Source organism: Priapulus caudatus, unplaced genomic scaffold (assembly GCF_000485595.1).
Source record: "Priapulus caudatus unplaced genomic scaffold, Priapulus_caudatus-5.0.1 Scaffold2699, whole genome shotgun sequence".
Taxonomy (NCBI): Eukaryota; Metazoa; Priapulida; class Priapulimorpha; order Priapulimorphida; family Priapulidae; genus Priapulus; species Priapulus caudatus.
Genome location: NW_014579760.1, coordinates 1 through 10,080, shown reverse-complemented (window position 1 = coordinate 10,080; position 10,080 = coordinate 1). Strand labels below are relative to the sequence as shown.

Sequence of the window (10,080 nt, the reverse complement as noted above, 5' to 3'; positions counted from 1 at the left end):
TAGACCATAGCTCTAGTACTATAGCCGCGGATCGCTGCGCAGGGCTATAGCACATTTCTGCCATAGATGTAATCTAAGCAAATGGTCCAAACTGCATGCTGACCAAAAATTTATCCCAAAACGTAAAATGATCGGGCTTTTTAAGCACTTATCTATCAACCATGGACATCTCACTATCTTTTTGAACCACTTTCACAACTTTACACACCAGGTATTTTATGTGTTATTCCTCAAAGTCTTAGCCACTACTGGTGTTGTTTTCAAATGCGGTTGCTCTGCTTATGTGTGCACGCGTGACTCTTCAGTGCTAAGCACTTTGGCGGATATATATCTATGCATACATACCTGGTGTTAAAGTTAGTGCGATGTGTTCAAAAAAGCATAGGTGCAGATGCCTATTGCTGATAGATAAGTGTTAAAAAGCCCTATTCAGTTTTACGTTTTGGGGATAAGATTTTTGCGTCACATCAGTTGTGACCATTTAGCCTTAGCATTACATCATGCAGATATGTGCTATAGCCCTGCGGCAGCGATCGCGAGGCTATAGTACTTAGAGCTTATGGTCTTATCTAGGCCTGCCTGCCTTAAGGCCTGTTTGCCGGTTCTGAAAGTGCCTTAGCAAACAGAGCAATTATGTGAGACTTTATGAATTTACAACAAGCTCAACCGCGTATCTAGCCTCTATATATAGCCCGCGTACAGTTGCCGCAGGCATTTCGTATCATCTTAATATTTACCTTAACCAGATATACTGATCGTTTGTTAACTACATTGATAAGTTATGTTTTACATTTCAAAAGTGCTCTGACACTAAGCTAAGCATTTTTATGCATTCTCACTTTGAAAACCGAAACATTGCGCACTCCAAAACTTATTCCAAAATGCACCGCTCTTTCGCTGCGCGGACGCCACCGTCACAACAGCATTTTATGCATTGAATAAATTAGCATTTTATTTCTTGAAGCGACCCTCTCGAGCATGAAATTTTAAAAAATGGAAATACATGAGTTACATAACTAAACATAGTGAAAGCGATGTTGCAACATTTGACAAACAATTAATAAACATCAACGTTTAACAAAATAACTTATAGCCAGCCCGATTTCACCTGCACACCATTAGCATACTATAGCTGAGATACAGTCCGGTGCTACTGGAACGTACCCTGGTACTATCCTAATATTGCCGGACCGACCTTTCTGCTTACGTCCAACTAACGCGGCACGTCTGTGGCAGTCGCCTAACTCAACCCTAACCCTAATCCCTAACCCTAACTCGAAACCCTAACCCTAACCCTCCACCATATCAAATGTTATGTGACAGGGTACGTTTCGGTTATATACCGGACCGTACCCAGGGTACGTTCCGGCAGTAACCTGGGACAGACTACAGTAACCAGCGGGCCGGATTCTATCAACGTTGCGTAAAGTGAGGCGTACACGAGTTCGAAGTACGCTACGCAAAGCCTCGCTAGGTGCGATCATCAACGCAGCGTAGCACCTCGGCTACGCAAATGTTGATGAATTCCAGTGTAAATCCACTACGGCCAAATCGTGGTCCTGGCTGTTGAAGCGCGTGCCTAGCATAAACCAGATCACACTGTGCGGCACATTACGATAAGGAACCAAACTGACGTCTCTCTTGTATTTAAACCATATGACTCGTCTAGCTCTGTCTAGATGAGTCGCTGCTGGATGTGTAGTGTCACATTTTCGTTTAGTATGATTGCGTTCAACACTTTCATGGAAGCAGCCGGACTCACGTACACGTGCGTGCGTGCGTGTGTACGTAACACGGTGCGTGCCTTTTTGCGTGCATGTGGCACGTGGTGCGTCGCGTGTTGGCTGCACGTTACACGTGCGGTGCTGTGCAACGTACACGTTGCGTATGTGCCACGTACACGTACGTGTGTGCGTGTGCACGCTACACGTGGCGGTGCGTGCGTGCGTTGCACGTGCGTGGTGTGCGTGCGTGTCACGCTACACGTTGCGTGCCGCTGCGTGTGTGCCGTGGCGCTGTCACGTACATGTGTGGCGCTGCGTCGTGTACGTACACGGCGTGCGTACCGTGGCCCACCGTGGCTGCACGTACACGTGCGTTTGTACGCTCACACGTTGCGTGCGTACGTGTGCACGCTACACGTGCGCTGCGTACGTGCACGTACACGTGCGCCTGTGCGTGCGTAGATGTGCGTCGGTGCACGTACACGTTTGCGGGGTCTGCGTGCGTGCGTGGCAGGTGCCACGTGCGTGCGTGCAGCTTGTGCACGTGTGCGTGTGTATGTGCTGCACGTACACGTGCGTTGCGCTGCGTGTGTACGTACACGGTGCGTGCGTGCGTTGCCGCTGTGCACATACACGTGCGTTTGTACGTACACGTGCCGTCTTCGCAGTGTTGCTACGTACACGTTGCGCTGTCGGCGTGCGTTGCGTGCAGGTTGCACGTGCTGCGTGTGTTAATGTGTGCACCGTACACGTGCGTGCTGTGCTTGAGTTTTGTACATACACGAGCGCGCGCTGCGCTGCGTAGCTGCACGTAACACGTCGCGTGCGTGCGTGCATCGTGCCGTGCGTGTGTGTGCACGTACACGTTACGTGCGTGTGCACGTACACGTGCGGTGCGTGCGTCGTGTACGTCACGGCGGATGTGCGTCCGTGCGCACCGTACACGTACGTGCGTATTTGTGCATCGTCGTGCGTGCGTGCGTGTTGTTGCACGTACACGTTGCGTTGCGTTGTCGCTGTACGTACACCGTGCGCTGCGTGCTTGTGTTGCCGTGCCGTGTCACGTATATTGTGCCGTTCATGCGTCTGCGTGCTGTACGTACACGTGCGTCGCGTCGTGCACGTACATCTTGTGCGTGCGTGCGTGCGTGCGTGCGTGCTGCTACGCTACACGGGACGCGTGCGTGCGTGTACACGTACACGGGCGTGCGTGCGTGGTACACGTACACGTGTCGTCGCGTGTGCCGTACAGCCGTGCGTGCGTGCTGCACGTACACGTGCGTGCGTGTGCACGTACACCGTGCGTGCGTGCCGGTGTGCGTGTCGCTACGTACACGTGCGTGCGTGCCGTGCGTGCGGCGTGTGTCGCGTGCGTGCTCACGTACACGTGCGTGCGTGCGTGTGGTGCGTGCGTGTCACTGTACATGTGTTGTGACCGTGCGATGCTGTACGTACACGGCGTGCGTGCGCTGCGTGTGCACTCACTACGTGCGTTTGTACGTACCGTGCGTTGCGTGCGTGTGCACGTACACGTGCGTGCGTGCGTGCGTGTGCACGAACCCGACCATCTACACGTGGCGTGCAATGCGTGCGGGCGTGCAGGTGCCCACGTAGTGCGTGCATGCGTGCACGTCGTGGCGTGTGTATGTGTGCCACGTACAACGTGCGTGCGATGCGTTGTGTACGTACACGGGCCGTCGCGTCCGTCGCGCCACGCCTACACGTACCGCTGCGTGATTGTTGCCACGTGGTGCGTGCGTGCCGTCAGCTGCACGTACACGTGCGTGCCGTGCGTGTCGTACGTACACGTTTATGCTGCATTGCTGTGCGTGGTGCTGTCCACGTACATGTGCTGTGCCGTGCGCTGTGTACGTACACGTGCGTGCGGTGTGCAATCGCACATACATCGCTGCCGTGCCTCGTGCCAGTGCGTGGCGTGTGTGTACGTACACCGGCGTGCGTGCGTGTACATCGTACACGCGGCGTGCGTCGCGTGTACACGTACACGGTGCGTGCGTGGTGCACGTACACGTGCGTGGCGTGTGCCACGTTACACGTGTGCTGCGTGTGCACGTATAAGCTGCGTGCGTGTTGCACGTACAATGCCGCACGGCGTGTGCCACGTACACGGCTAACTACGAACTCGCTTATAACGAAACAATGCCAAGCTATGACAAAAGAAGCCGTCAAAGGGCCGCCGTCCCGGTCTGTGTTTAGTATGGTAATTTATTTATTTATTTTTAGTGAGTAGTAATTTTATAATGTTTTCTCATAAAAGTAATGCATATGCTGCGGTATGCCCTGCGAAACCACCTGCGGAAATATTCGATGGTTTACGGCACCTCGTCAGCTCGTGTAAAAGCTTAAGCCCAAAGCCGTTTTACGCTAAATTTTAGCTTGATGAATCGCCACCTAAAACGGCCCTCGCTTGCGTACAGCGAAATCGTACGGCAAATTTACTAAATAACTGTGTGATGAATCGCCCAAACTAACCAACGTCGATTGCCGTACACAGATTTTACGCAAATATTTTTGCGGTTACGCAGCTTGAATGAATCTACCCCAGGAGGATAGGCGAATACACGTCTATGGTCCTGCCATGCCTTGGCCCACTCATCAAAGAACCATGATAGGGATCATGATCCGCGATTGACAACACAGATTGTCTTGGCTTCTTTGCTGTCGTTTTACGTTATGTCAGCAGCAGGACAACTGGCCCTGCGACTATGTGTACATGTTATTGCTGGTCATTTCAGGAAAGGAAAGATACATTCTCTGCTTCATACAGATTGCGAATGAACTTGTCCCCAACAATATGCGACGTGTCTCCCTGCTGCTCATGGGGGCCCTCACAGGATGCGACACCACATGTTTTCAATAAACAGGATAGGCGAAAGAAAACTGGCCCCCGTACTCAAAACTGGTGAAACATTGGGACAGTCTGACAAACTCCAGCTCCATTCCATTGAGGACGACATAAAGGCAGAGCAGCACGATAGCCCGTTAGCTACACACTACTCCTCTATGGCAGAAGCAAATGGACACACTTGATGAGTTGCGGTACATCAATGCCGCGTACAACGACAAACAAGTCTGCATTCCATGCTTCCTCCACAGAAGACCCTTCCAACAAACATGTCCTTGCAGGCCCGCAATAGTACCAACACCGATTTTGTGCAGGGGAGTTCACAGTCCCCAACCAAGAGTTTGCATCGCAACCGGTTGGGCCATGTTTCGCGTCCGCTTGGGATGGCATGGAGCGCATAACACCAGACGATGCTTCACTCAATGCGATCAGCTCCAGTTGAAGTTCGCAGACTACACATCTCTATTTGCACAGACAAACACTGCTTGGATGTGCGAGGAAAGTGTCCTCTTCTCCTTTGCCGGACTAGAGTGCATCGACGCTTGTTCACTGTTACTGACTGTGAAAATCGAGAAACACCATTACCAGAAGAAGGAAGTGGCACATAAGATTTGTGTTGCAAAAAATGGCTATTGACGTCATGGCCCATAGTGTTATGCTAACCATTTAGCATTGCTGCTAACAGGGTTCATGCACCAATGTTCTACCCAGCCCTTCACCATGCTTCAACTGATTTATATCAATGCTTATTACACCCATACTGATGGCACTAGGCCTTCAGTCAGGTAAACCTATCGATACTGTTGCACCATGTATTGGTGGCAGTTATGCATGGGAAAAGTTTCTTTTATTGCTGCTCAAAATTTGCCAGATTTTTTTGGTATATTTTTGGGTAGCCCTTAACCCCCTTAACAGCCCATAGAAACTGCCTAATAAATTGCATTGCTTCATCTATATTTCAATCCAAAATAACATTGAATAAACCTATCAGTTCTAAAACATCTGCACGGCTTGATTGATTAAAAATATGCAAGTAAACTGGAAAAAGTAGTTTTCAGGTCTGTTGCCAAACAAGGTTAATTATGTACCATGTTGTACCCGCTTTACCATGGCTGAAATAATTTTTTTTTATCAATAGCACATCTAGGCCCATGAAATAGAGTCAGAAATCTCCCCCCGACACAGTGATAACAATGTATTGGTGAAATAAGTGCAAAAACTACATTATTTTGCGTCGTAATCGCCAAAAAATGCCAAATTTGGGATATAATTTAGGCCCCTTTAACCCCTTAGCCAGCATTAAAAACTGCCTCAAATTACATTGACTACATATCTATTTCAATGAAATACATTGATATAACCATCAGATGATATATTAACTATAAGGCTTGTTGATTTCATTAAAATAAGCCCAAAGTAACTTGAAATGTCATTTTTTCAGATTTCACCATTAAAAAACAGGTAAATTCGCAAGGTTTGCTGCAACTACAACATGGCTTTTCATCAAAGCTTAGGGATCCAGACGGTTAAAATCGAGACCATTCCCCAGCTTTGTTATACATTCGGTCAGAGGCCGTGCACTTAAAAAAAAAAATTTTTGGGCGTCTCGGCCCGCTGCACGATAACTCCCAAGCCCATATCTAAACACACACACACACTCACACACACCACCTGTTCCCTGACGAAATAGCAGCCCAACATCAAATAAATTCCTTCCTTTGCTCCATCATACTGTGCTCTACAATCAACTGCTTCATTGAACACATCCCCCCTCCCCACATAATACACTATTCACATAGGTTTAACACAACCTAATTACCTATCGGCTACCAAAGCCAGTACCATGGTATCCAAATTTTGATGGCTTAACACTGCCCCGCCAACAACAACCTTCACTGACCACAATGATATAAAAACTTTTTTTTTATACTTGACGACGAATTGCCAAGCTAACCATCTTGTGCAAACCAAAAATTCCTTAAAAACCCTGAAAACGAAAAAGCTTGAAAAGAGAAAAACAATACACAAACTTACCTTCAACACTGTCAACACAACCAACTCAATAATACCAGCACTGCATAACCTGAATACAAACCCCCAAAACTCAAAATATACCATAATACCATTAATATCACAATACACCAATGCAGACCGCATACCTGAAATACATACAACAACACATACAATAACACAATGAAATGTACATACAATACAATATAATTAATCTTGATCCTCGGACGATATTACAGATGTTATGATGTCCTCCCTGGTCTTGATGTTGATTCTCTGCGCTGCTTCTTCTGATGCCGATGCAATAATGATTGTAGGAACCGTAATGTCAAAATGTTGCTGCTGGCATTTTAATTTTTCGATAATGTTCCAAATGGTTGCCAAAAGTTCACCAGCCACTGATTATATTTTTGCCTAAACCCATTAGTGTCTTTTGTCGTTAACAAATATTGTTCTCACAAATTTGAGCATCGTCGCGCTCTGCTTTGAATTTGGCCGTTGATATTCTCTGCTGAAGTACTTGAAGTCACTTGATAGTGATGAAGGTAGTTTTCTTCACTCCTCTTGCAAAATGTTGCTACCGACTGCGTCTGAACTGTCCGTCGAAATATTAGTCCAAAACTGCTGTCAGCTGAAGCCATTTCGTCCGATGCGCCTCTGCCTCTCATCATGTACCCTTCATCTGCAACAATTATCTGGAAACCACCGCCGACAGTAGCTCTCTCCTAACCGCATATCACTAGACCCATGCTTTTTTTAATATTACTGTGTGCTGCACACATGTAATCAACAATCGCCAATCCTATGTAATACCCACATTTCAAAATCTAATCATCATAGCCAGCCACTTTACTAAAACAACATCCTTCCTAACCATAAACATTTAATACTTAAACCCCTTTAGCTCCCCATTCTCGTACTTTTAATCCCGTTCACTCCTATACCCAACAATTATTTCCCTACACCTTATAGCTAAACATATATCACCTCGCACTTATGCGTGCCCCGATACTAGAACCTCATGCTTACCAGCAATATTAAATCACGCGTAATGTTGATTAATCATAAATACAGCATTATCCAATTCCTCATAAATAATAATACTAGCAGACTGCACTTCAATTTTACACTATTTACCAACTGGTACATCTTTCTCACCCGCTCAACCAATAACACCTGCCATGCACTCTCAAAACGCGCTGACAAACATCCAATTGCACATTTCTGTAAATGCATATAATATCCAACTACACTGCACACTGCACCCTCCATTCACACCGTTAACTTGTGTTGCCATACTAACCTTGTGCTTTCTACTGTATATCTGTAAGTAGAAAATTATTAATGCACAATTCACTGAATATCAGTACACTACTACAGCTGCGCTAGAGGCAATCTAGATCCTCTTCCTCCCACTCATCAAGCTTCTGCCCTGCACTGCATGTGGGTGCCGTGCACAAATTGAACACTTCCGTTCCGGCTGCCTCCTTGGACTGTCGTCTCCCTAAAACAGTCTTATAACAATTTTCAGACACCCTGCATGTGCCAACTCATCCGCGAACAATGGCACACAATCAGCGCCTGACGCGTTGATCGGCTGCATCGCTGCGTTTACCAGTAGAGCTCATCTCCCCCTTTCTAGCCTGCTGCCTAGGCTGTTTGGCCGGCTGAGTGTTAGAAACAGAGAATTATGTGCAGACTTATGAATTACAACAAGCTCAACCGTATCTAGCTCTAGTACTATAGCCCGCGTACAGTTGCCGCAGGATTTGCGTATCATCTTAATATTACTTTAAAACAGTATACTGATCGTTTGTTAACTACCATTGATAAGTTATTGTTTACATTCAAAAGTGCTCTGACACTAAGCATTTTATGCATGCTCACTTGAAAACCGAACATGCGCACTCCAAACTTATTCCAAAATGCACCGCTCTTTCGCTGGCGGCGCCACCGTCCAACAGCATTTTATGCATTGAATTAAATTGATTTTATTTCTTGAATGGACCCTCTCGAGGCATGGAATAAATACATAGTTACATAATAAACATAGGAAGCATGTTTGGCAACATTTGACAAACAATTAAATAAACATCAAGATTTAACAAAATAACTATAGCACCCGATGTCACCTGACACCATAGATACTATAGCTGAGATACAGTCCGGTGTACTGGAACGTACCCTGGTACTATCTAATATGCCGGACCGACCTCGCTTACTCCACTAACGGAGTCTGTGGAGTCGCCTAACTCAAACCCTAACCCTAACCCTAACCCTCACCATAGCAAATAGTGACCAGGGTACGTTTCGGTATACCGGACCGTACCCAGGGTACGTTCCGGCAGTACCCTGGGACAGTACAGTAACCAGGGGCCGGATTCATCAACGTTGCGTAAAGTGTATTGCGTACACCGAGTTCCGAAGTACGTACGCAAAGCTCGTAGGTGCGATTCATCAACGCAGCGTAGCACCTGCGTACGCAAATGTTGATGAATTCCAGTGTAAATCCACTACGCCATCGTGGCTGCTGGCTGTTGAAGGGCGTGCCTAGCATAAACCAATCACACTGTGCGGCACATACCGATAGGAACCAAACTGACGTCTCTCTTGTATTTAAACCATATGACTCGTCTAGCTCTGTCTAGATGAGTGCTGGGGGATGTGATAGTGTCCACATTTTCGTTTGTATGATTGCGTTCAACACTCATGAAAGCAGCGACACGTACACGTGCGTGCGTGCGTGTGTACGTACACGTGCGTGCGTGCGTTGACTATGTCAGATGAGCTAAAAAGCCGTAGTTACAACAAGGGCCATGGTTACAAGGGCCATAGTTACAGGGGCCATAGTTACAAGGGCCATAGTTACAGGGGCCATAGTTACAAGCACCATAGTTATGTAATACGGTGTTTCATCGTAGGCATACTGATAGAATAAATAATAATGGAAATGCACTAATAATGGAAATGCGCTGTACTGTGCTTGATTGTCTATCTTACTATAAATTGGGGAATTTCTGTGTGTGTGTGTGCGACGGCTATACGTTTCCGCACCGCTCAACGGATCCTCTCCAAACTTGGTACGAACATTCTACAGATCATGACACGTTTCATGGGCTATCTTTTTTTTCAGTTTCATTTTTTTCACATTCCACTTTCAAAAACATTAAAATAGTGGGAAATTTTTGCATAGCAACGTCACAACAGCACGAAAACACGACGCCACCTATCGGATCTTATATGTGTTAATATTATTATTTTTTTAGTTTTGACCACCTAACAGGCATGGACGGGTATGGCTAGTACTTAGAATAAACTGTTGTTATCACCGCTTAGAAGACTGTTACTTATCACTGTTTGTATATCAATATGTGATATTTACCACGCTACAATTACAAGCACCATAGTTACACGTGCTATAGTTACAAGCACCATAGTTACAAGTGCTACAGTTACAAGCACCATAGTTACAAGTGCTAC

General features: G+C 46.6%; 1 protein-coding gene across 2 annotated transcripts in view; it reads right to left on the bottom strand.

Annotated features, from left to right (window-relative positions):
- Window positions 1-8,703, bottom strand: part of LOC106818970 (beta-1,3-galactosyltransferase 6-like) — a 22,650-nt gene extending 13,947 nt beyond the window's left edge. The window contains exon 1 of one of the 2 annotated variants that reach the window (XM_014823636.1): window positions 8,425-8,703. The gene's annotated coding sequence lies outside the window, so the exon portion shown is untranslated. The remainder of the gene's footprint in view (window positions 1-8,424) is intronic. The other variant, XM_014823635.1, reaches the window with a different exon arrangement.
- Between the last annotated feature and the right edge of the window lie 1,377 nt (window positions 8,704-10,080).